The sequence below is a fragment of the Peromyscus californicus genome, unplaced genomic scaffold (assembly GCF_007827085.1).
Source record: "Peromyscus californicus insignis strain IS unplaced genomic scaffold, ASM782708v3 Scaffold_18__1_contigs__length_77618521, whole genome shotgun sequence".
Taxonomy (NCBI): Eukaryota; Metazoa; Chordata; class Mammalia; order Rodentia; family Cricetidae; genus Peromyscus; species Peromyscus californicus.
The window spans coordinates 73,999,692-74,027,663 of NW_026294480.1; the positions used below are offsets into that span (position 1 = coordinate 73,999,692).

The 27,972-nt window shown below is 39.5% G+C and overlaps 1 long non-coding RNA gene across 2 annotated transcripts in view; it reads right to left on the minus strand.

Annotated features, from left to right (window-relative positions):
- Window positions 1-8,167: 8,167 nt before the first annotated feature.
- Window positions 8,168-27,972, minus strand: part of LOC128113781 (uncharacterized) — a 78,272-nt gene continuing 58,467 nt past the window's right edge. For both annotated transcript variants that reach the window (XR_008219660.1, XR_008219661.1), the window contains exons 8-11: window positions 16,106-16,133; window positions 13,614-13,691; window positions 11,649-11,968; window positions 8,168-10,100 (exon numbers count right to left, since the gene is read on the minus strand). This is a non-coding gene — a long non-coding RNA (uncharacterized LOC128113781). The remainder of the gene's footprint in view (window positions 10,101-11,648; window positions 11,969-13,613; window positions 13,692-16,105; window positions 16,134-27,972) is intronic.

Consider the following 27,972-nt stretch of genomic DNA (forward strand, 5'->3'; position numbering starts at 1 on the left):
CAGTCCAGGCCGCTGGGGCCCGCCCCATTCAGGCTAGGGGGCGGAGTCAGCTCTCCTACACCCAGGTCAGCAGAGCCAGTTCTCCTTCACCCAAGGTGATGGGTGGGGCCGAAGTGTGGGGAGGCCAGCTCACCCATAAGGGTGGGGGCCAGTTCTCTTGCTGCAGTGTCCAGTGAGAGCAGGGCCAGCTCAGCATGGCCCTCTGATTTCATCATGCACATTTCCTATGGCCTCCTGAGGTGACATGGGCCACAGACATCAACACAGACCCCAGCTGCAGCTGAACCATGGGCCCAGACATGGCCCCCAGCAGCAGCCCTGACCCTGGATGACATCATGGCCCCTGGGTGGCAGCACATTCACCAGCACCAATTTATAAATCACATCAAAGGGGTCAATAATTCTTTGAGTTAAACTTAACAAAATGTATCTAATTTCTCAGTAACTATGTTCTTCAACCTTTGTTTATGAAAACTTGCCAATCTCAATACATTTATAACTTTACAAGAAATTTTTGAACATTTTAACTGGATCACAAAGTTAAAAAGTGCTTAACAAAAATATTGAACATTTGAACCATGTCAGTAATTCATCAATTACTTGCTCAGGTTCGTCATCTTACTACAATATGTTGGGCTTGCTGTGGGTTTGTTTGCTTGGTTTCTTATTATGTATAATTATTTTCTATGGTGTACTCATGTGTGCATGGGATATGGAGTTGCATGTGTGCTCAGACCAGAGGACAACTTGTGGGGTCTGTTTTCTCCACCATATGTGTTCCAGAGATCAAACTCAGGTCATCAGATGTGGAGGCAAAAACCTTCACCTGCTAAGCCAACTCACCAGCCCTGTTTTAGGCTGGTGAGGTTTATACAGACATTTACTCTTCACTATTCTGGTGTCTAGGAAGGCTTCAGCTGAGTCTCCAGAAGGTTTGGTGCCAGGGAAAGCCTGCTGCTTTCTAGATATCATCTTCTTATGTGTCATCAAATGTCAGAAGGGAACAGCAGCTCTCTAGGGAAGTGTTCTCAATATGTTGGTCACAGCCCCCTGGGGTCAAACAATTCTTTCAAAGAGGTCACCTAAGAACATCAGTAAACACAATATTTACATTATGATTCATAACAGCCACAAAACTGCAGTGGTGAAGCAGGAACTAAAGTAGTTTTAGGGTTGGGGTCACCACAACACGAGGAACTGTATTAAAGGCCACAGCATTGGGAAGGTTGAGAACCACTGAGTCTCTCTATAAAGCCACTAGTTTCATTTATGAGGGGCTTAGCTCATGACCTAACCACCTCCTAAAGGTTAAATACCAACACATTCAGGGTTCAGTTTCAGCCTATGAATTTTAGGACACACATGGGGTTAGTCCACAGCAAAGAAAACTCATTTGAGAATGTTGGCTATGCATACACCTATAGATTTTAGGGGGATGAATATTAATTAATCTTCCCATATCAAAATTCTCAAAAACATAAAATAAAATTTATCGTAAAGTAATAAATACAAAATATTGAGGAAATCCAATAAAATGTTGTACATATACACACAAATAACTTTCACACACAATAACACACAAAAGAGCTCAAGGAGTTATATGACACCAACAAAAAAGTAAAAGCTACGGACCTGGACAAATTAAAGAGGAGAAGTGTACTATGACATAAGGCCGTGCCTTTCGATGGCACAACGTAAACCTAAGGTCCCCAGAAATAGTTGAGAAGAAGGGATCAACCCCAGAAGCAAATGAAGGGCATTTAGAGGTACTCTTCAATTGCTTGTTTATGGGCTTTATTGTTTTGCCTGTGCTAAACCAAACTGGGGAGCTCTCACTCGGTTTAACTAGGGCAGCCACCTACCGAGTAACAGTAAAGCCTGTTTCAGAAAGAAAGACTGCTGCCAACGTGAAGTTAAACGCTCTGATACAGGGCGAGCAAGCATCTTGCTAGGTAATTCTCTCTAGAATCCGGAGTTTAGCTTATTCAATATTCCTTTCATTAATCCCAGTAATCTTCACTCATTGTAACTCAGTACAACAGTTTCTAAACCTCACATAATAAAGAAGGCTGAATTTCACATAAATTTTCCTTTTCCATATCACTTAACTCTCCTCTCTCAGTCTTGAGAGTTCTTACCTGTAGGTGAACCTCACACAGCCCTCTCCCACCAAGCCATGTACGGGCCTCATGCCAACTGTAACTAAAGTGCTGTGATTCCACATCATTACATTAAGTAAGAGCCAAGCTTCGGGTTTTACACTGCCTGAGGACCAGGATCACATTAGCTCACCACTAGTGGTGTAGTCATTGTATCAGCTATTGATATTAAATCTTCGAATGCAATGAAAGTTAACAGTGCTATTTTTATGTTATGCCAAAAAATCATCCAGTCTGTTTTCCCTTTTTGATTACAGTTCATTTAAGGGAAAAATGTTGCTGCGTGATTTGACAATGCTTTATGTGTCTTCGGCTGATAGAACACACAAAACGTTTGAATAGGCCCATTTATTTGAGCAGACGTATTAAATAATACTTTAAATGTGAACATGAATGTCATAAATTTTGTAGTCTCTTTAAAGTAGGATAAATCTGGTATTTAAAGTGGTCTTTGTTCAAAGCCATTTTTTTCAAACAGTCATAAAGGGACTCTGATTTGTGCAGCATGAACAATGCCAGCATCATCATTTTAATGTTATCCATATGGGCTTCTAATAATAGATAAGAGTCTACATTTGTATTATATGTCTCAGAGACATTTAAAATCTAGATAAGGAAAGGCTGATTTCATTGGCCCCATAGTTAAAGGAAAGCAGACCCTAATTAAAAGAATTCTGTTCTGAATTAACTAGTTTGACATGTGCTAATTGACAGTTCCTGTGAAATGGTTCTAATTAAAGTCAATATGTCTTTTTCAATTAAAAGGAAATTAAGAATATACTAATATACATTAACAACTTAATCTGCCTTCAATATCCCATACATCAGCTGCTTTTCCCCCACTAACACTGGAGGAGCATCTGATGTGAATCATCTCCTGTTTGCTTATGGTCTCTCGTTATTACCTCATGCCAGTGCAGCAGTGGTAGATGCCCCTTGAGGAGAAGGCAACCAGAACCCTTGCTTTCCAGAGCTCCTACCTTGTCATTTACTAAGTACAAACCCACCTTCCTGTATTTTAAGAACTGGACATTTCTTAATAATAATCTTTGCTAACTGGAAACAAATACAAGTGGTCTCAATTAGTCTGTCTTTCTACTATAGGCCTTGGAGGTAATTGCATTCTGCTGGGGAGAAGGCTGCACTGTGTTTTCATCATTTGGCTTGATTCAAAGCAAAGCTTGATTTGAGAAACATAAAACAAAAACATCTTTCAAATCATGTTCTGTTTACCAAATGGAACTTTGGGGGAAGCTCAGGTGGGAATACTCTGCACTGTGTATACTACAGGAAAACACAAAGTCAGATTGCTTAGACGCCAACACTAACAGAAGGTGCATCACACTCAATGAAAATGTAGCGTTCGAGCTGTTTATAGCAACAGGATTAAATATTCACATATACGCTATCAAGGTTGTGGGTTAGCAATTTTAGTTCTAGTGAAAGTTATATTGACCTGAAACATCAACACTAACGTAAACAGCATTAACATCATGTTGAAAAGTATGCAAAAGATTAAAAACTATTTCTTAGTGCATGATTATAAATTTAAAGACTTTAAGTATAATTTTAAAAAGCTTTTAGAGAAAGTTTTTAGAAGACACTATATGCAGTTGTTTAATTTGCTATAGATAATATTTTGATAGACATTTCATTCCCCACTTCCCGTTCTCTAGGGTTTAAAGTTAAACCATAAAATATAGCTACTTAAAGAAATAGAAAATTATTTGTTTCCATCAAAACTAATTTATTTATGTCTAACGCACATCAAGAACAACAGGTAAATAACTGAATTCCACTATTCCCTTTCTCCATTTACATTTTTAAAATATTAAATTTGCTATTACCTGTAACATTCTTGGTAGGAGTGGGAGAGATGTGGGGGCAGCCCGCCAACCAAGCAACCCAAGATCTTTCATTGAAACCATTTTTTCCCAAATGTGTTCTATTATCCTTTTCTGAGTAATTACCAGAACTTTAATGAAAGTCATCTTGTGTGGGACTCTAAAAGCAGCTGACGTCTAGCAAGTTTCCAGCATGAGTAAAGCATATTAATCTACGTTCAGTAAAATGCCTCCTTACAACTGTAACTCCGGTCAGGCTCAACCGTGGGAAGACAGTGTCGGTTCCCAGCGTGGAGTCCCTAGCTGGATTCCGATCCTAGGCTCTTGCTCCTCGAGCTGGCATAGGTTGGAAATGCTGCGGCAACAGCATGTACTCAGCTTTTTGAAATGGGAGAGGAGCCAGTGCAGCAACTTTTCTGCCCAATTAAAGAGCATTGTCTACAGCAGGCCTACACAACATAAGGCCTGCAGACTGCACACAGCCATGAAGCAATTGTTCATGACCCACCCACAGATTTGGGAAGGGAAGCAAGTAGAAGGATTGGCAACACGACACCCATGTCAGCAAGAAGACATGAGGCTGCTCTACAGACTCCGCCTCTGTGTTCACATGTTACAGTGCCATGTATCTAAACTCAAGATGGCAATCAACGTGAGCTGCCAATCCTCCTAACAAAGGCTTCCATGACTGCAGGGCGGCACTGCTACAAGCGCTCCCCAAAGGCAGGAACTGGACTGAAATGCAGTTCTGAAAACCCAGATGCATTTACCTGTGGCATACTCTTACAACAGCTGGTAAGTATGTACCAGTGATCCCTACAGCATACATTTTCTTCACTAGAATGTGCTTTCATCTTGTCTCTTGATCCTGTCATTTGGTTGCCAGTAGGTGATCAAATAACTTATTGCTCAAAGAACACTTTCAAGAATGAGCATAGACAGGAATAAGGTCATGGAATAAGGTAGTGTGAAGAGCTCCAAGATTAGTTTCTCCACCAAATGTGACAGAATCAATTATTTTAGCATGCTAGAATCTAACTGAGTACTTTTTCGTATCAACAAGAACGCTTATATAGAAATATAAGATAGATAGATAATATTGGTGCATTTCAGCAACACATAGAACGCAGCCATGAGATTAGGACCTATATTCCCAGTGTAGCCTGCTAGTACCAGGATCACTACAAAGGCTTTCTGCTCCAGAAACCGGGATCCTGTATTTGGATCTATCTGGTAGTTTCTGAGGGGCAGCCAACGAGGCAAACCAGAGAAGTGGAAGCAGCTTGTCTGGCCTATGACCGGAAGGCAGGGACAGGGTCCGTCTCCAAGTTTTCCTTCTTTCGTTGTAACCAGGCATTTAGGGAAATCATTGGTTGACCACGGCAATAAGAAAGGATAGACTTCAGCCATCACACAATGAAAAATATTATGGTTTGTTTGTGTTTGCTTGTCACAGAATTGGAAATGTCACTGAACAAAGGAACATCTATGGCCTTCATCAAGCAATGACTACCATTCTTGATGTAAGGGGACAATCTGATATCAAAATTGCTTTGTCACAATATTTAAATTACTCACTTTTCCACACCAAAAAAATGCACAAATGACACCAAAAAATAGGAAAGTATAACCCACCACAAAAAAAGCTAAGATAAACCATTCCTAAGGCAGCCCAGACATACTTATCAAAGACATTAACTATCATAATTATTTATGAAGGGATTAATAAATAAATTAAATTAGGCAATCTAAGTGTGAGTAAGTAAAAATATCAACAAAGGAATAGAAAAATATTTTATAAATACGAATACTGGAACTGAAAAATATAAGAGATGAAAAATCTTAATTCACAAGATGTGTTCCATGGTCCATTTTAGCAGGCAAAGGAAAGAACTGGCCAGCATGCATTGGAGTTAAGAAGTTAGCAGAGGAAACACACACAGCCTGACAGACCTATGGGACACCACTGAGCACACTAACACAGTACGGAAGTTCTAGAACGACAAGAGACCAAAATGGATAGGAAAAACGAAAAACGTTATTCAAAACCTCCCAGAGTTTGATTGACAACATGAATCTATATGTTGGGAATCTTGAAACTCCAAGCAGGACAAACTCAAAGAGATCCATTACAAGATATATGATTGAATGATTAAAAGTAAGAGACAAGGAGAAAAAGTCTTGTAAGGAGCAGAAATGCAGGGATTCATCATATGCTCCGAATCCTCAGTAAATTACAGGCTGTTTCTCATGAGAAATTCCTGAGGCCAAAGGAAATAGGATAAGCTTTGTGAAATACAGAAAGGAAAAAACAGGTAAGCCAAGAGCTTAATCTAGAAAACCAGTCCTTCAGAAATGAAAACTAAGGTACTGGAAGATAACAAAACCTAGGAGAATTCGTTGATAGTAGCCTAATCAGCAAGAGTTGCAGAAGGGGGGTCCTTCCACATAAACAAAAGGATACCAGACAGAAACTAAAATAATATAAAGAAATAAAACAACTGTTAAGATAGTCCCATAAGCACATCTCAGTGCGGATCTTGACATGTAACCTTTATTTCTTAATTCTATTGGATTATTTTTTACTTCAAATATGAATGCTGTACTTAAGTCATTTCCCCACCTCTAACTTCTCTGATACCTGCCTCCCCCAACTGCTCCCTGTCAAATTCATGGCCTCTTTTTCTTTAATTATAACTGTTACATATATATATATATAAATATATAAATATATTTATTTTATATATATTTATAAAACATATAAATATATAATATATTAAAACATATAAAATATATAAATATAACCTTCTGAGTCCATTTAGTGTTGCTAGTATGTGTACATTTTTAGAACCAAGCAGTACCCAACCTTAACTGATACACATACAGGAAATATTGTATAAGGGGGACAGAAGGACCACAGGAACCAGAGGACCAGGAAATGTGCTGTGACATTGTGTCTTCAATATACCACATGGAAGCTGCACCCATGAAATCTTGACAATATGGTTACCTAAATAAGACCTGATTAGTTAACATGCGAATGTGCATAGGGGAATTCTCATGGGGCTTTACCCTAGGTGGACCATAATCCCTCTTTTTATTTTCTGTTTGATTTTAAAGAACACACCAAAGAATGTAAACTTATGTTAATGTCCAAATAACACACAAAGATGAATTTGTAACAACATAGGATACCAGGGCCTGTGGATGTTTAATGTGAGTGCTCTACTGTTGAACTATAACCCTGTTCTGGTTAGTTTTATGACAACTTAGCACAAGCTAGAGTCATTAGAGAGGGGGGAACCTCAACTGAGAAAGTGCCTGTACAAGATCAAGCTTTAGGAAGTCTGTTGTATGATATTTTGTTTGTGTTCTGCCAAATAAAGCTTGCCTGGAGATCAGAGAGCGGAGCTAGGCACTAGTTAACCACAGAGGCCAGGCAGTGGTGGCTCACACCTTTAATCCCAGCACTTGGGAGAAGGAACCAGGAAGATCAGGAGTTCAAGGCCACCCTGAGCTACATGAGACTGAACCAGTCTAAAGAGAAACAGAGCCAGGCAGAGGTGGTGCACGCCCTTAATCCCAGCACTAGGGTGGTGGAGACAGGAATATAAGGCAGGTATAGACAGGATCTCAGCCCTCATTGGGTCTGAGGATTCATAGAGGTAAGAAGCTTTTAACGGCTGCTGCTCTGCTTCTCTGCTCTTCCAGCTTTCACCCTGACTCCAGGTTTTTATTGTTAAGACTAATTAGGATCATGTTTCACAAGTCTGTATGGTATTTTCTTAATTAGTGATTCACAGAGGACAGCCCAGCCATTGTAGGGGAGCCATCCCTGGGCTGATGTTCTTCAGTTCTGTAAGAAAGCAGGCTGAGCAAGCTAGGGGAACAAGCCAGTAAGCAGCCCTCCTTCACGTCCTCTTCATCAGTTCCTGCCTCCAGGTTCCTGCTCTGTTTAAGTTCCTATCCTGGCTTCCTTCAATGACAGACTATGATGATGAAGTATAAGCCACATAAACTCTTTCCTCTTCAAGTTGCTTTGGTCATGGTGTTTCATCATAGCAACAGTGGCCCTTAGACAATGCATAACCCAAAGGGCACTTATGAAAAGCCCACACGTAGCATCACACTCAATAATGAAAGAATGAAACTTTTCCTCCAAGATCAGGAACAAAATAATTGCTATTTAACATTTTATAGGAAGCTCAAGCCAAAGCAATTACCCCAGAAAAAATAAACTAAAAAAAAAATCCAAATCAATGCCCTTTACAGGTATGGAGAAGTAAAACTATTTCTATTTACACATGACATGATTCTACATATACAAAATCATGTATATTTTTCAGAGGCAAATTAAAAGATTCTGCTAGAGTCAATAAATCAGTTCAGTGAAGCTGCAAATTAGGAAAATAAATAAGAAATAAGTTTATTTCTATACAGTAGCAATAAAACTGAAATAAAAATTAAGAAACTAATTCTACTTACAAAAGTACTCAAAAGGATAAACTATATATAAACTAAACCATGCCAGTGAAAAATGTGTACACTGGAAACCATGAAACCTTGTGGACTAATGAAGTCCAAGACAAATTGTAACACATTCCTGTTTCTGAACTAATGTTAAGAGGAAGATCAATTTTTCTTAAAAAAAATAAACAGTGCCTTGAATTCATATGGAATTTCAGAGGATTCAAACCACCCAAACAATATCTTAAAGACAAAAAATGGTTGGAGTATTTACATTATTTAATTTCAAACCTTGCTACAAACCTAAAATAACAGAAACAGCGTATTAAGGGCATAGTGATAACATGTATCCAATAGAACTGAGTCCAGAACAGATGCAGACTTTCTGCCCAATTGCTTTCTTTCTTTCTTTCTTTCTTTCTTTCTTTCTTTCTTTCTTTCTTTCTTTCTTTCTTAGATTTATTTTATTTTACATGTATGAGCATTTTTTTTTTCTGAATGTATCTCTGTGTACAACATGCCTGCCTGGTGCCTGGGAGAGCAGAAGAGGTGACGAGGTCCCCTGGAACTGGAGTTACAAGTAGTTGCGAGGCACCATGTGGGAGCTAGGAATTGAACCTAGATCCTCTGCAAGAGCAACAAGAGCTTTTAACCACTGATCCGTCTTTATCTTCAGTCCTGCCAACTGATGTTCAACAAGCACGAACAGAACATTCAATCAGGAAATAAATACATTCAGCAAATGGTACAGGGACAAATGGGTAGCCACATATAAAATAAAGAGACTGCATGCATCCCCACCACCTCTAACCATTATACAAATTAATGCAAAATAGATCCTTGACCTCAATACAAGAGCTTTAATTATGCAATTAGTAGAAAAAAAAACAGAGTTAGATCTTTATGACCTCAAAGGTGGCAACTGAGTCTTTGATGTGTACAGAACAAATTAGCCACAAAAAAATAAAAACAGTTATACTTGATAAAAATCAATAAATTTTTGTCTCAAAATACATTACTTACTGTCTATATGAAGAGGAAACCATTGACAGGTGGAATTTTTTTTCAAATCATATATCTGCTGAGACATTACTATTAGGATGTGTAAAAATATTGCTCAACAATAAAAAGAAGTATTCATACAACAAAAAAATAAATGCTCAAAATAAAGTATTCAAAGCATGACCCAAGCACCTCCCTCTAGAACGCACGTCTTAAAGCTCTCCCACCTCAATGCTGCCATAGTAAGGATGAAGCCTCTAGGATACTAACCTGCAGCTAAAAATCCCACTGAAACCACAGCACATGGTTCTTTTTACGTAATATTCACAAGAGGCAAAATGACAGAAAATAAAATAGTCGTAACTAAAAAAATTACAATTCTTTCTAAACAATAGAAGTTCAGAGAAAAAGCAGACACCTGTTCACCTAAGTATCTACTGATACAGTTTGAGTTATCTTCCTGGGACGGTCTCAAGGGAGACACTTTTGGCGGTGGTGATGTCCCGTGTGTGTGTGGTTTCAATGCTCACTCCTCACAGCTGTGCATATGTCGCTCTTCTTTTCCGTTTGTTATTCTTTTTTATTTGAGGTTCTTCTCTAATGTTTGGTTTGGTTTTGTCTTCTGTTGCTTAGAAAAAGAAAATAGAATGACATACCCAGGTCTAGCATTAAATTATAATTATTTTTAAGAGAGAAAATCAAACACATAAAGAAATACAAATAAGACACTCCCTAAAATTTTCATTACATTGCAAGCTACAAATGTGCATATTTTCCATAATTCAATTCAAATATTTCCAGATTTTCATCAAGAGAGAAAAGACCAACATTTGGCCTCGACCATGTGGTAGAGGTTAGTTAAGAATCCTAAGACAGGGCTTAGGGAGCTTGGCTACAATACTCTACACCCTGCGTTCAATCCCCAGCACCACAAAAAAAGTAAGGATCGTTTATTTTTATTTTATGTGTTTTGCTTTATGAGTGTTTCCTCTACGTGTATAAAGGGCATGTCATGATGTCATATGTACCTAGTGCCTGTGGAGACCAGAAGAGGGCACTAAATCCCCTGGAACTGAGGTAGACAGTTGTAAACCATCATTTAGGTGATGGGAAACAAACCCTGGTCCTCTGAAAGAGCAGCAAATGCTCTAAACTGCTGAGTCAACTCTCTAGCCCTATTTTTGTTAATTACAAAGATAATAATACTTAATATTTTATTATATTTTGAAGAAAATATGTTTTCAAAGTTTTAATATTTGACATACAAATATGTTCACTATACCAACTTTGCAGCAAGGTACTGTTTACCTTGCATATCAATATGGCTACAAATGGGCATCTAACTGTTAACAAATAAATTACTTCTTAAAATTAGATGTCTACTAACTAACATCACTAGTCACAAGCTCATTTTGGAAATGTTCTCAAACAAATTTTCTGAATGTATTTCTTAACTTAAAACCAAAAAAGAGAATATTTTGTGCGGTTCTGAGGAAATGACTCCATGGACAAATATGCGTTGTGCAAGTGAAGCCCAGAGTTTGGGCGCCCGGAGCCAACATACCGGCAGGCGAGCGCCATGACCCGCTTGTAAGGCCAGCACTCAGCAGGAAGAAAGAGTGGACTCCCCAGGGAAAGTGAGATACATGAATGTGTGAGCTCTGGAGTCAGCAGGGGATGCTGTCTCCATAAATAAAGCAGAAAGCAATCCAAGACGACCTAACAGTGACCTTTGGCCTGCACACACATGCAGCAGAACACAGGAGAATTCAAATACACATACCACACACACATACACTTGCAAAGAGAAAGAGAGAGAATGTTTTATAGGTAACTATAGACTTAGTGTTGTGTATACTCCTCAACATATTATGGAGGAGACATGTTGCTATTGACACACAGCAGGCCTGTGATCTGAATGCAGAGAAGATGAAAAAAATGAAGGATTTCCCAAGGCTAAGTATACAACTTTTTTTCAAATATTATGGTTAAATACCCCTTTAAGTAAACAAAAATCAAAATGAAACAAAGGAAGGTAAGCTTGTTTCCTTTATTCATTCACTGGGAAAATATCAACACAAAATAAACATAACAGCTACATCTCATCCACATCTTTATATAGCCGATTTGTAACACACTCCAGCCATTGTGTCTTGTTTGACTCACGCAGGCTTACCTGTGTGGAAAGGGGATCTGCTGCATTCTTAATGGTAGCTAGGAGCATCCTATTAAATCTAGGGTCCATGAAAATCTATGTTGTCCAGATGTTTGTCCAAGAATCAGCTTCTGTGATAATAACGTGGCGTGGCCCTTGTGGGAGGACTCCTAGCCTACCTTTGTCAAAATTGTTCGCATTTAATGGCATCCGTTTTTATATCTTTTGCTCTCTGCCATGTCTTATGAAACAGGCATCTTCTTTAGTGTATCCATTATGGAAAATACTTGGTTTTGCTCTTAAACAGGTAAACATATTGTCTGGGCTTACTTGCTCATTTGCTAAACCAAAAAAACAAAAAAAAACAGTATAAGTGTTTTTATGTCTTTTTTGTTTTGCCGTATAAATTCCTCCTAGCCATTATTAATCTATATATCATGACTTTTTTCTCATTCTTGCTAACTGAATAGTAATTATTGATATGTCAAAAAGCACAATAACTTTACTCCTGACCTCTCTTAGAAGATTCAAGACCCTTAGATACATAATAGTGGCATACATCACTTTGTTTTCTGGTTTTTTTGAGACAGGATCTCTTCACACAGCCTTGACTCTCCTAGAGCTTTCTGTGTAGACCAGGCTGTCCTCAAACTCAGAGAGATCTGCCTGCCTCTACCTCCAAAGCACTGGGACTAAAGGCATGTGCCTTGACACCTGGTCCAAGGTTACTCTGTGTTACTGGCCTCCTTTTACTGTGAATACAAAAGGCAGTTGCATTGATGGTGATACCTTCCAATGGGAAAATACCTGCTTAAGGAGGAAAGTGCGTAAGAAGAAATCCAACCCCTCTGAGACACTGTCCAAATGCAAACTTCCAGAATGCAAGCCTTCTTTGGACTTTTGTAATATATTTAGCAGAGTCATCATTTAAGACCCTATGTTTTTGTTTGTTTGTTTGTATATTTTTGTTTGTTTTTACATCCCAATCAAAGTGTGTTCTCCCTCCCCTCTTTTCAGTTCCCCCTCATCCCATCCATTCCTCCTCCACTGTTTCTCTTCAGATACAGGCAGGCCTTCCATGGATATCAGCTAGCCATCATATATATCAAGTTGCAGAGAGACTAGGCACTTCTTCTATTAAGGCTGGATGAGGCAATCCAGTAGGAGGAATGGATCCCAGAAGCATGCAGCACAGTCAGAGAAAACCCCTGCTCTCACTGTTAGGAGTCTGACGAGAAGACCAGGTTACACAATTGTAACACATATGCAGAGGGCCTCGGTCAGTCCTGTGCAGGTCAGTCCCGTGCAGGTCAATCCCGTGCAGGCTCCCTGGTTGTCATTTCAGTCTCTGTGAGGCCTTATGAGGCCAGGTCAGCTGATGCTGCGGGTTTTCTTGTGGTGCTCTTGATACCACTGGTTCCTACAATCCTTCCTCCCTCTCTTCTGCAGGATTCCCCAAGCTCCACCTAATGTTTGGCTGTGGATCTCTACATGTTTCCATCAGTTTCTGGGTGAAGTTTTTCTGATGACAATTGGGCTAGGCACCGATCTATGAAAGCCCTGCTTTTTTTATTTTATTAGATTTCTTTATATTGTTTTATGTGTGAATATTTTGCCTGCATGTCTTTATGAGCACCATGTGTATGTCTGGTGCCTGAGGAGATCAGAACAGGACAACAGATCCCCTGGAACTGGAGGTGTGAACCACTATGTGAGTGCTAGGAACTGAGCCCTAGACCGCTGTAGGAACAAGTACTCATAGCCACTGGGCCATCCTTCCAGCCCCTTAGTCAGTAACTCAAAGCCCAACTTCCTGGGCACATAAAGAAAGCTGAAGTAGGGAATGACATCACTAACAATGGAGATGCTTCGCTGTTTTTAACTTACATTCTCACTCCACTCATGCCCACAGCTGTAATTAAATCTCTTGCTGCCTGAAGCCAAATAGAAGGTTATGTTCTCTTCACTCACTAGTCAGCCTCTCACCTGGTGAGTTTATGGATTCTGAGAAAAGACATCGTGCTGGCTCATAGTAAGTCAACTTGACACACAAGATGTAGTCATCTGAGAAGAGAGAATCTCAATTGAGACAATGCTGTAGGCAGGCCTGTAGGGCAGTTTTCTTAATTAGTGATTGATAGGGGAGGGCACAACCCACTGTGAGTGGTACCACCCTGGGCTGGTGGTCCTGAGTTCTTTAAGAAAGCAGGCTAGGCTAGCCAGAGGAGCATACTCCTCTGTGGCCTCTGCATCAGCTCTGGCCTCCAGGTTCCTGCCCAGCCTCAAGTCCTGCATTGGCTTCTCTCAATGGACTATGACTTGAGATATGTAAGCTAAAACAACCCTTTGCTCCCCAAATTGCTTTTGGTCGTGGTGTTTCCTCACAGCAGTAGTAACTCTAACTAAGACAGACATGCTCCGGGTTTCGACAAATGGATCAAAGATTCTGCTTTGGCAAACTCAATTAGATGGAAAATTAAACTTTCTGTCTTAATTGCACTTTGCTGTAGAACAGTGACAACTCCAGGCTCCAGGAGGGTTTTCTCACAGAGCCTTGGTGTTGCTTGTTAGCATGTGCATGTTATTGGTTCCACCTGTACATCCATATTTAAATGTGTGTGCTTTGTGCAGAATTGTTTACTATGCATAAAAGCCAATTGGTGTTAACTTTGACACATGCAGATGACGAAGAAATGAACAACAACAGAAAACTTATGGCAAATGTTACAGCCTGAAACATCAGGAAGAGTCCATTAAGACCCTCCGTAGCTCTCTCACATTCCACATGTATGTTTTAAATATGTTGGTAAATATGAACAGTGTTGGGTTCTGAAGACTGAATCAAGGGTCACTTTGGGAACACCTCACTCACGTTGCTGATCAACCACAGCACTGGGTGGTGATGCCATTTATACACCAGCTTGCTCCCTTGCTTTTTTTTTTTTAATTTAGTGTGTTTTCTTTTGTTTTAAGACAGGGTCTCTCATAGACCGATGTGACTGAATTTCTAATCTTTCTGCATCTCCCTCCTGAGTGCTGAAATTCCAGGCCTGTGCTACCACACGGTTTTGTGTGGAACTGGGAATCAATGGCTGGGCTCTGTGCACACCAGAGAAGCACTCTCCCAACTGAGCTGCATCCCCAGCGCTTTAGCCTGGCTTTCAGAGAAAAACAGCTAAATTTTCTCAAAGACAGCATCTTCTCTAGCATCTTCTCTAGCCCCCAAAATTAACTTCCTGGGAACTACGTAAAGTAGTCTAAATACAGATTGAATGACGGTTCCGTCATTGTTTCCCACTGGACAAGTGTTCGGTATAAGTTAAAAACATTGCAAGTTGAATACCTACTTTCCTCACTAACGCTCAGTTGAGTAAATTTTCTTATACTTTTGCAATATTCTTGCCTCAGCTCAAACTTTCAAATAAGTGTAGTGACACTTCACTTGACAATAGAAATTTTTCTCAATACTACCAATCTCTTTAAGACATATGAAAACTTGACTCTTATTTGTATACTTCTAAGCTACTCAACTGTTTGCCAATATTGTCTCCATTATATTTAATTTCACAAAAGTAAACAGCAAAATATCCAGTCAAAACATATTACATTTGAAAGTTTCTCTATATGGCCTGCTGATACCAGAGGCAGTTTTAATGAAACACCCAGGCTGACATACAGGCTAAATGAAAGCCATGGGGAGACCAGCCAGAGAGGAAGTGAGTGAGAAAAACAGGGCACCAGGAACCTGGCAATGGGATTCCCTCTCCTCAGAAACTCACAGAATAACCTGGAACAGTGTGCACTCATGTCCACTCGTTAATAATTGTAGTCCAGTAACTTTTTCTGTTTTACTGAAAATAATTTTAATTCTCCACAATGCTGTCTAAAAGCTTTATGCCTTCGTTATTTACTGACTTTGTGAATGAAATGCTGAAATGGGAGGCCCTAGCTTCCTTACACCTAGCTTCCTTGACTTTTCTTTTTCCATTTAGAGAAAGGTAAAGTGAGGGGGGAGAACCTAAGAATAGGGTGGAAAACATCTTAAAATAATGATTACAGATGACCTACCACTGCAGATAAAGACAAGGACAGGGTCGATAGAAAAGGTTTGCTTTAATCCTAAATCACATCTAACAAAACTGGATATCCATGAGTGTGTGTGTGTGTGTGTGTGTGTGTGTGTGTGTGTGTGTGTGTGTGTTTGTGTGTGTGTGTCTGTGTGTGCACGCACATACACATGCACAACTCCTTTCAGCTCGATAATTACAGGAAAGGGTGGCTTGTGAATGTCAGAAATAAATACAGTTGATCTACTTTTGGCATGAATAGGAAAAGTGCCCAACAGAACACACACATACACACACACACACACACACACACACACACACACACACACACACACACACTTTAGAAGGACAGAGTTACAAGAATGAAAGTCACAGCTCCAGGAACATAGGAAATATAAAGAAGAAACTGACCTGGGTCCTGTCGCCGCCCTATGGAGGTCTGCATGTAGAGACAGGAGACATGGTTTGGGACCACCCAGAAACAGTTACAGAGAGACACCTGAGACACACACAACCGTAAAGAGGCGGATCACACTTGTGGGGAGGGAGCAGCCACACCTTCCAGGAGAACAGCAGGGAAGCTGGAGTTTTACCAAAGTTCTGGGCAGGAAAAAGTTTTCACGAAAGAGCAAAGCCTTATGATACAGTTTGTGTCCCAATGTACTTTGCCTGCGCTGTGCTATAAGCCTGTGACCAATAAAAACATCATCATTAGGAATCTTTATGACTTTTAGACTACAATGGTATAATCCCCAGGAAATACTATTAATTTTTTTAAAAGACAAAAAAGCAGGTGCTGAACAGTATGAAAAGTATGTTTGTATTTCCTAAGGAAAGAAATTATAGATTTGGTTTCATTCTAAAGAATCAAATGAGAAGTCGAAAGCTAATTAAAATCCTTCCTGCAGGAAAGGAAAAGCATGGGGGTGGGTAAAAAAGGAACATCTGAAACCAGACTTCCTAAATTTGTCTCATTTGCTTCTTTTAAAACTGTATGAGAATTTAAGATAATTATAAAATAAATATAATTAATCATTGTAAAGCTTAGCCCCTGGATTTAGATGTTATAGAAACTCTGAGAAGGAAATGAAGTGGCTGAGGAGGAGCAAAAGGGAGCACGTGACACTAAGGTGAAAAGGGACTGTTAGGTGTGGGAGGGCGCAGGAGGAGGAAGGGAGATGGGGAAGAGTCGGGATGGGAAAAGAAGCTGCAGAAATGAATTGTGTTTGTAACTGGCTTCGAGGTAAGCCAGTGAAAAAGAAAGTCGTACAAAATAAACCTCCATATCACGTTTCTGACTTCAACAATTATTCCAAATAATTTCAGAGCAAATCAATAAAAAAATTCTCAATGAGTACTAAACAACTACACAGAATTTCTGAATTGTTTTCAGTAGCCATATTGTTAGCACTGACATTGGTATTATTAATATTAACATTGAAGTATTAAATAATTTTATTAATGTTATTAGGATCTATATTTTCAACATGAGAGACCAGAAACATCAAAACACACAAAAAAAATGAGCAAAATCGCTTTAATATTGAATCTAAATTAAGGAATGCCATGAGAAACGCCTATTTGCAATGTTGGTCGTGAAAATTTCTGTTTTGGAACACTCCTGTCCCTCTGGTAAGTATTCCTTGTACCTAAACTGTTCGTACAATATGGTTAAGCTAAGCCCCTGTTGTCTTTCTGAAAGTCTGGTATTGTGAGCATCCCAAGCAGAGGATACACCTACATGGCCAGTCTTCAATAAATACCCTGGGCAATAAGTCTCTAGAAAAAGTCTCTAGTAGACACTGCAGACATGTCAGAACTCATTTCTGAGGAAACTCATGTTTTGTATGGCTCCATAAGAAGGTCCTTGGAGCTGCTCCCTCAAAACTCAACTTCATTTTCCTGCATTCTAAAATTGTACTTCTGCAATAAAACATGCTAGTCATGATTATGACATTGTGTTGAGTCCTGCACATCCTTCTGGGGAATCACTGAACCCAGGGGTCAGGGGCTTGTCTTACCAAGTTAAAAAATAACTGTTTTCTTCAACAAACAAATTAACAATGCAAAAAAATACATAAAGAATTAAAAAAAATAGATATCACAAGGCAAAATAATCCAATTAAAAACTAGGGAACAGATCTAAATAGAGAATTCTCCAATAGAGTCCCAAATGGCTGAGAAACACTAAAAGAAATGTCCAACATCTTTGCCATCAGAGAACTGCACATCAAAACCACTTTTTTTCTATTTTAGTTAGTTAGTTATTTTACATCCTGACCACAGTTTCCCCACCCTCCTCCAATTCACCCCCTCTACTCTCCTCCAATTCACTCCTCTTCTGTTTCTGTTCAGAAAGGGGCAGACCTCCCATGGGTATCAACAAAGCATGGCATATCAAGTTGCAGTAAAACTAAGCTCCTCCCCTTATTACGCTGGGCAAGACAGTCCAGTATGAGGAATAGGTTTCCAAAAGCCAGACAAAGTGGTAACCCAGGCTCCCATTATTAAGGGTCCTACAAGTAGACCAAGATACACAACTGTCACAGATATGTAGAGGGCTTAGGTCAGTCTCATGCAGGCTCCCTGGTTATTAGTTTTTCTGTGTGTTTTCTTGTGATGCCCTTGACCCCTCTGGCTCCTACAGTCTTTCCTCCCTCTCTTCAGCAAGATTCCCCGAGCTTGACTTAATGATTGGCTGTGGGTCTCTGCATGTGTTTCCATCAATTACTGATGAAGGCTCTCTGATGACAATTGGAGTAGTCACCAATGTGATCACAGGAGATGACCAGTTCAAGCTATGTATCCACGACTGCTAGCAATCTTAGCTGGGGTCATCCTTGTAGATTCCTGGGAGTTTCCCTCACATCAGGTTTCTACCTGACTCCAAAATGCCCCCCTTTCCAGTCATCTCTTTCAATACTCTCCCCTTCCACCTAGTCCCCCACAACCGTATCAATCCTTTGAATTCCCATCCTCACCTGCCCCCAGTTTACCCATGAGATCTCTTCTATTTCTCCTTCCTAGAAAGATCCATGCTTCCCACCTTAGGTTATCTAGTCTCTCTGTGTCTGTGGATTATAGCATGATTATCCTTCACTTTACAGCTAATATCCACTTATGAGTGAGTACACACCATGTTTGTCTTTCTGGGTCTGGGTTACCTCACTCAGTATGATTTTTTTCTAGTTCCATCCATTTTTCTCCAAATTTCCTGATGTCATTTTTTTTTTTTTTTTGGTTTTAGATACAGGTTTCTCTGTGTGTAACTCTGGTTGTCCTGGAACTCACTCTGTAGACCAGGCTGGCCTTGAATTCACAGAGATCCACCTGCTTCTGCCTCCTGAGTACTGGGATTAAAGGAGTGTGCCACCACTGTCTGGCCTGATGTCATTGTTTTTAACAGCTGAGTAAATTGTGTAAATATACCACATTTTCTTTATCCATTCTTTAGTTGAGGAACGTCTAGGTTGTTTCCAGGTTCTATTATGAATAAAGCTGCTATCAATATTGTTGAGCAAGTGTCTTTGTGGTAGGGAGGAGCATCCTTTAGCATCTAAGAGTGGTACAGCTGGGTCTTAAGGTAGATTGATTCCCAATATCCTGAGGAACCGCCATGTTGATTTCCAAAGTAACTGTACAAGTTTGTACTCCCATCAGAAATGGAGAAGTGTTCCCCTTGCTCTACACCCTCACCAGCATAAGCTGTCATTTGTGTTTTTGATCTTAGCCATTCTGACATGTGTAAGATGGAATTTCAGAGTCATTTTGATTTGCATTCCCCTGATGGCTAAGGATGTTGAACATTTCTTTAAGTGTTTCTCTGCCATTTGAGATTCTTCTGTTGAGAATTCTCTATTTAGATCTGTACCCCAATTTTTAATTAGATTATTTGGGTTTTTGTTGTCTAGTTTCTTGAGTTCTTTATATATTTTAGAAATCAGCCCTCTGTTGGATATTGGGTTGATGAAGGTCTTTTCCCCATTTGTGGGCTGCTGTTTGTTCTATTGACAGTGTCCTTTGCCTTACAGAAGCTTTTCAGTTTCATGAGTCCAATTTATTAATTGTTGATCTTAGCATCTATGCTACTGGTTTTCTATTCAGGAAGTTATTTGCTGTGCTAATACATTCAAGGCTATTTCCTACTTTGTCTTCTATCTTGTTCAATATAATTGGATTTATGTTGGGGTCTTTAATCCACTTGGACTTGAGTTTTGTGCAGGGTGATAGATATGAATCTATTTGCATTCTTCTACTTGCTGACATCCAATTATGCCAGCATCATTTCTTGAAGATGCTTTCTTTTTCCATTTTATAATTTTGGCTTCTTTGTCAAAAATCAGGTGTCCATGTGAATTTATATTTGGATCTTCAATTCGATTCATTGCTCCACCTGTCTGTTTTTATGCCAATGTCATTCTGTTTTATTATGATAGCTCTAGAGTAGAGCTTGAGGTCAGGGATGGTGATGCCTCCAGAAGTTCCTTTATTGTACAGGATTGTTTTGGCTATCCTTGGATTTTTGTTTTTCCATATGAAGTTGAGTATTGTTCTTTTGAGGTCTGTGAAGAATTGTGTTGGAATTTTGATGAGGATTTCGTTGAATCTGTAGATTGCCTTTAGTAAGATGGTCATTTTTACTATTAATGCTATAGATCCTTGAGAATGGGAGGTCTTTCCATCTTCTGACACCTTCTCCAGTGTCTTTCTTCAAAGACTTGAAGTTTTTGTCATACAGGTTTTGTACCTGCTTAGTTAGAGTTACCCCAAGGTATTTTAATATTGTTTATGGCTATTTCAAAGGGTATTGTTTTCCTGATTTCTTTCTCAGCCCTTTTATCATTTGTGAATAGGAGGGCTACTGATTTTTTTTTTAGTTAATCTTGTATCCAGCCACTTTGCAAAAGGTGTTTATCAGCTGTAGAATTCCATCTTACACCCATCAGAATGACTAAGATCAATAGCATAAGTGGCAGCTCATGCTGGAGAGGATATGGAGCAAGGGGGGAACACTCTTCCATTGCTAGTGAGAGTGCAAACTTATACAGTCATTGTGGAAATTAGTATGGTGATTCCTCAGAAAGACAGAAATCAATCTACCTCAAGATTCAGCTATACCACTCTTGGGCATATGCCCAAAGGATGGTTCATTCTACCACAGGGACACTTGCTCAACCATGTTCATAACTGTTCTTTTCAAAATAGCCAGAAACTAGAAAAAACCTAGGTGTCCCTTATCAGAAGAATGGATGAAGAAAATGTGTTACATTTACACAATAGAGTATTACTCAGCTGTTTAAAAAAAATTACATCATGAAATTTGCAGACAAATGGACAGAACTGAAAAAAAATCATCCTGAGTAAGGTAACCCAGACCAAGAAAGATAAATATGGCATGTATTCACTTATATGTGGATATTAACCATTAAATAAATGATAATCAAACTACAATTCATAGACTCAGTGAAGTTAGGTATAGAGGAAGGAACTACAGGAGGCACATGAGTCTCCTTGGGAGGGGGAAATAGAATAGATTTTATGGGTGGACCTCAGTTGGGGTGAAGGATATGAAAGAGAGGATAAAGTGAGAAGGGGAGGGGAGATGAGATTGAGGGAAGGAGAGAGGCAGCTAGAATTGAGCATTTGAGAGGTGGTATGGAAACCTGGTGCAGTGAAAATTTCCTCTGATATATGAATGTGATCCTAATAAAGTCTCCAAATAATGAGGGAGATGGATCCCCTACTGGCCATCTCTTGTCACCAAACAAAGCTTCTAGTGCCAGGACTGGGTCTCAAGTTGTTGGCTGAAAGGGTCCCATGGAAATCCCCAAACAACCCAGGCTGTTGCTCAGACAATAGTTTGCTGTGAACAAACTGACAGGAAGGCCCCATTGCTGAAGACAACAACACCCACACAACTCATAGAACATGGAGATGTCAAGCTGGTGCCTACATAGAACCTTCACCCCCATGTTCTAGTGTCTAAGACACAGAAAGGTACTCTACAGACTACCAAAAGAGAAATGTAAACAACACCCCAACCACAAAACCTTTGATCTACAATCTGTCCTGCCTGCAAAATATGCCAGGGCAATGGTGGTACAAACCTTGTGGGAGTGACCAACCAATGTCTGATTCGACTTAAGACCCACACATTGATGGAACCCACACCTGACAGTGCTTGGGTGACCAAGAACCAGAGTCTCTAGGGTAAATCCAAATAATAATGGTCTGGGGGAAAGTAAAAATAAAATGGTTCCAAATGATTACTATACAAATAACTATACAAATAGATCAGTGCCTTATTCAGCCATCATCAGAAAGGTTTCCTCCTGCAGCAAATGGGAACAAATACAGAGACCCACAGCCAGATATTATCCAGAGAGAGAGAGACTTCGGAGTACACAGCTCTGAGCAAGGTGTCTCCATCAAATCCCTCCCCTCAGAGCTCAGGGAACCCTGCAGAAGATGAGGCAGAAGGAGTGGGAGAGACATAATAGAGGACACCAGGAGAGAAAGACCTTTTAAATGAACTAAGCAGAGCTCATATAAACTCACAGAGACTGAAGCAGCAAGCACAGGGCCTACACGGATCTGCAGCAGTTCCTCTGCATATATAGTATAGCTTTCAGTTTAGTGCCTTTTGGGACTCCTGAATGTGAGAGTGAGTGGGTCTCTAATTCTTGTGCCTGCTCTTGGGACTCTTATTTTTCTGTTGGTTTGTCTTGTCTAAATTTGATATGATGGCTTTCTTTATATCTTATTATATTTTATTTTGCTATGTTTTGTTGTTATCTCTTAGAAGCCTATTGTTTTTTAATGAGAGACAGAAAGGGAGTGGATCTGGAAGGGAGAGGAAATGGGGAAGAACTGGGAGGAGCTGAAGTAGGGGAAGCTGTGTTCAGATTTTACGTATGAGAAAGAATCTATGTTTAACAAAAGGGGAAATTTTAAACAAGTCAAAATGAAAGAAAGCCTGTAAATATATAAAATTTTAATTTTTAGTTGCTCTTATAAAATGGCAAATATTGAAATATTTGTTTTCTAAAAACAAAAGCAGGCAAGGTGGTATATTTCTGTATTCTCAGAACTCAAGGATTTTAAGCTTATTTAAGCCACTAGACATGCACTTATAATCCCAGCACTTGGAAAGTACTTCCAGGTAGATCAGGGTTCAAGGTCATCCTCAGCTACAGTTCAAGGCTAGCCTATGTCACATGAGATTCATATCAAACACACACACACACACACACACACACACACACACACACACACACACACACACCAGTTATAATAGCTTAAATAGCTTAAACCTGAACTACTTTTGGAACATTCTATATAAATAAACTAAATTGAATCAAGAATGTGAAAATCAAAAATTAGCCACAAGAATGTGTCAAACATTGGTTGCTGTGTAAAAGCATTACCTTTAAAAAAGATAACCTCCATTTTGAACAAGATATACCAGGAATTTTTTTTTAATTATCTTTCCTGCAAGTGGTGGTGGTGAATGCCTTTAATACCAGCACTTGGAAGGCAGAGGCAGGCAGATCTCTGTGAGTTCAAGGCCAGCCTGGTCTACAGAGCTAGTTTCAGGATAGCCAGGGCTACACAATGAAATTCTGTCTCAAAAGAATATATATATATGAAGTAAAGTACAGGATAACCAACCTGCAACCCACAGCCCCAGAAAGGCTAGATAACAAGGAGGGCCCAAAGAGGGATGCATGGATTTCCCTGGGAAGGAAAACAGAAGAGATCTCCTGGATAAACTGGGGGCAGGGGAGGGGGAGATGGAGGGATGGGGTCTTGAGGAAGGAGATTGGGCAGGTTGGGTGCCAGAGGTGGGTTAGAGGCCAGATGGAGAGCAAGAGTAACAAAAGAGACGTCTTGATGTGGGGAGGGGGGGGGACATTTGCGGGTTAGGGAGAAACCTGGCACCAGGGAAACCCCCAGGAATCCACAAGGATAACCCTGGCTAAGAAAGACTCTTAGCAATAGTGAAGACTGTGCCTGAACTGGCCATCTACTGTAATCAGATTGGTGACTACCCTAATTGTCATCAGAGATACTCTAATCCAGTAACTGATGGAAGCAGATAAAGTGATCAACAGCCAAGCACTGAGCTGAGTTTAGGAGTCTTGCTGAAGAAAGGGAGCCAGGGAGGTCATGGGGGGACCCCACAGATACAGCTGACCTGAACTCATGGCAGCTCATGGACTCTGGACCAACAGTTAAGGAGCCTCCATGGGACTTATCTAGGCCCTCTGCATGTGTGTGACAGTTGTGTAGCTTGGTCTGTTTTTAAGGCTCCTAGCAGTGAGATCAGGACCTGTCCCTGGTGCTTAGCTGGCTTTTGGGAACCTGTTCCCCATGATGGACTACCTTGTCCAGCCTTGATGCAGGGGGAGGAGCTTGGTCCTACCTCAACTTGAAGTGCCATGCTTTGTTGACTCCCATAGAAGGCCTGCCCCTTTCTGAATGGAGACAGAGGAGGAGTGGATTCGGAGGAGGGTAGATGGGAAGTGGAGGGGACTTGGAGGAGAAGAGGGAGGGGAAACTGCTGTCAGTATGCAAAATAAATGGGAAAAATCAATCCTGTTTTATAAAGTTAGTCTTGCCTTAATATTCAAAATGACAAAATTGAGTCAAAAAGACTATAGGACAGTTTCATAGATTTGCATAGATGAAAAGAAAAATTCTACTTGAACTTGAGCAAACAGTCATGGAAAGTGTGCATCTGTCTGCATCATCTATGTGTCTACATGTTATTGTTTATAAGCATGCTGCCAGTCTTCTGCATAGTGATCTTACGTTCAGGAATATTGTTGAATTGTTTCAGTTTTGACAATTTTTGTTCTTTTGGCTGCTTTGTATAGTCACATTTTCTGTCAATATATCATAAATTATGTAAAAATAATATATTATAAACCCTGACAGTGCTTAAAAATTGGTTAGAATTTCTATACTATGTTGAGTAGTAGTAATAACAAACATTGCTATCTTGTATCTGATTAAAAAATTGAAGTTTTGCCATTAAATATCAGAGTAAGGATATATATTCTTAACTTACTAAGTGGTTCTTAATAATATACACGTATGGTGTTGAATACTTTTCCTCCATCTCTGGAATGATCGTATGAAATCTTCCCCTAATATGCTAATATGACAAATCGGTAAATTAGTAGATTTGAAAAATGTTAATCTATCCTCAATTTTCTGGGAGAAACTTATATTATGTATTATTGTATTATATTATATTACATTATATTATATATGTACATACATACATTTGCATAGATCCAATTTTTAAATACTGTCAGGATTTAAAATGTATTATTTTTATATATTTTATGATACACTGACAGAAAATATTACATGAAGCATCCAAAAGAAACAAAAATTGTCAAAGCCGAGATAGTTCAATGATATTCCTGAACATAAGGTCACTATGCAGAAGATGAAAGCATGCTTATAAACAAGTAGCATATAAGTAAAAATATAATAATCTCATTTCAATGCAAACAGAGTTGTAACGTACCTAAGAATGTGTTTAGCAAAAATCTGACTAAGATATTTGTGGAAAAAATCAATCTAAAAAAAAAATCAAATCTAGAAAACAAATGACATCAAAATAAGAAATGCATTCTTAAACCAGACCCAAAAAATATCAAGCCTTTAAAGAGGGCGTTTAACAAGGTAAAAGTTTTAAACTTCTATGCATTACACAAGCAAATTTTAAATAAAAAAAGACATGAAATGAGATCAATTTAAGTGCATATAACCAGCAATAAACTCTTAAAAATAATCCTTAAGGAGGTAGAGGCAGGCAGATCTCTGTGAGTTCAAGGCCAACCTGGTCTACAAATCGAGTTCCAGGACAGCCTGGGCTACACAGAGAAACCCTGTCTCAAAAAACAAAAAATCCTAAATCAAAAAGAACAAGCAATTTAAAAATATGGTATACCAGGGCTCCGTGAGGAAGGTGCTTCTGCCACAGCTGACGGCCTCGGTGGAATCCCCAGCCCCGTGTGGTGAAAAAAGAAATCTGTCCCTGCAGCTTGTCTGCATGTGCACCCCAGTGTACACACACACACACACACACACACACACACACACACGCACACGCACACGCACACGCACACACACACACACACACACACACACACACAGCAGGGGAAATGAATGTAATTTTTAAAAGAATATGGGTAGGCAATTCACCAAAGGAAATCCAAGTAAACACAAGAAATGTAGTCCATTCTCACTATTACATAAATTCATACTAAAAATAAATAAAACTTCACACTATAGTCTAATGGTATTAAATCCCAGCAAACACACAGGAAATTGTGCACGGACGATTCCAGTATAATGCAACGATGCTGCTTTGGACAAAGCATCGGCCACATCCTTTATGTCTGATAGTGATCACAATCAAGGAGCACATCTTTCACACTTAAAGTGGAAAGGAATGAAGGTAAAAGTGCTCACTGTCACTAACAATGAATTAATGTCCACACATCAGTGAATAAGTACATTGCAGTGATATTTATACAATGGAATACTGAAGGAAGGATACACATGGATTGGTGTCAATCAATCTGAAAAGCATAATGCTCAGTGGAACCGAGAGCTCCACAGCATGGGCGGTGGGATACAATCTGTAGAGAGCTTAGACCCAGAGAAGAGGGTGTCAGAATTTCTGCAGGGTACAGATGCCCAGCATCTCACCTGAGCTGTCTACCAGCTGCACACATATGCAGAGCCGTTGTTCTGTGGCGTTGCTCCCAGGAGTGGAATAAACTTCATCTTAATTGAGCTTAAATAGCAGAGCACAGACTGACGGAAGAGGCTTGGCAGTCTGTGGACTGGGAGGATGAGCCCATCCTGACTTCGTGGTGAAGCAGGGAGAAGGGGATGTGGACCTGCTCACACTTCCTTACAACAACAAAAGCGCACATAAATCTAAAGGTCCAGTGTGCTAACGTTTCTAGTATTTGTTAATCTTTGCTCTTTCAATGTTTGAATCTATTCCTCTTTAATTTTTCTAATATTAATTATAAATTAAATATTTAAATTAAATTAAATATTTTACTTTGTTTACTAGAATTATTTCTCCCACTTAAGTGTTTAAGTAACTTTTTGAAAATACAAAGTCCTTAAATCTTTAAATAAGGTCCTTTAAACAAAATAGAACCTGGTTTACTTCCCTGTAACAGCCAGAGGTTTGCCTGTTCTGTGAAGAGTCTTGATAAACACCTAAATCACCCACCAGGAAAGCAGAACCGACTATAAAACAGAAGCCTCCATAATTCTTAACTTACATGAGTTTCACAACGACCTTCCAAAGGTCCAAGGAAGATATTTTCAAAATGTGTCATTGCTACCATTCAAACAAAACACCCAGAGACAAGCATGAACGTATCTTACGGACAAGCTGGGGCTATTAAGTCTATTGAAATACCAGAACTAGGACTAGACACCAAGTGCATTTTAAACGCTCTGATGCCAGTTTATCTTTTCATTTTTCCACTTATTTATTATTTATTTAGTAGGGGAGGGGCCACACGTGCCACAGCCAGTATGTGGCGGTCAGAGGACATTTTACAGGAGCTGGTTTTAGTCTTCCACCACGTATGTCCAGAAATGGAATCGAACTGTCAGGCCCGTCCACGAGTGTCTCACCCTCCAGGCCTTCCTGTCACCCTGATACCGGTTTACACTAACCTTCCGGGTTGTTTTTTTTTTCTTTTTCTTTTAACAGAGTTTCCTCAGGTATACAGGATGAACTACAGGGTCTCTGAGTTCACTGCCAATTCTTTTTGAACTTTTAATGAGTTTTGTTTCATCTTTCAATTGTAGGTTCAAAAAGTTATTTGGAGTAATCATTCTTTTGTGTAAAAATGTTAAAACGCAGCACACTGGAAAACCAAATTTCCTTTCCTATCACACAGCACTCCCCTGTACATGTCTAGAAAGACACAAATGAAAGAGAAGAGAGCTAATGCAGTTATCTGATAACCCCGATCTGGTTTTCAAAGGAAGAAACTTGGTGGCACGCAGTTGTGACTGAAATTGGCCATGCAATCAGTACTTAAAATCATCAAGGTGTTTTCCGATGGATATCAAAAAAAAAAAAAAACCAATGGAAGATTGATTCTCCAAGCTACTTGCGTGTTTACTTGTGTTTGACTTACAACATCTAAAACTTACACCCAGCTCTTACATACATGTAATTTTATAAAAATACAGGTGATCTGGGCATGAAAGAGTAGCAA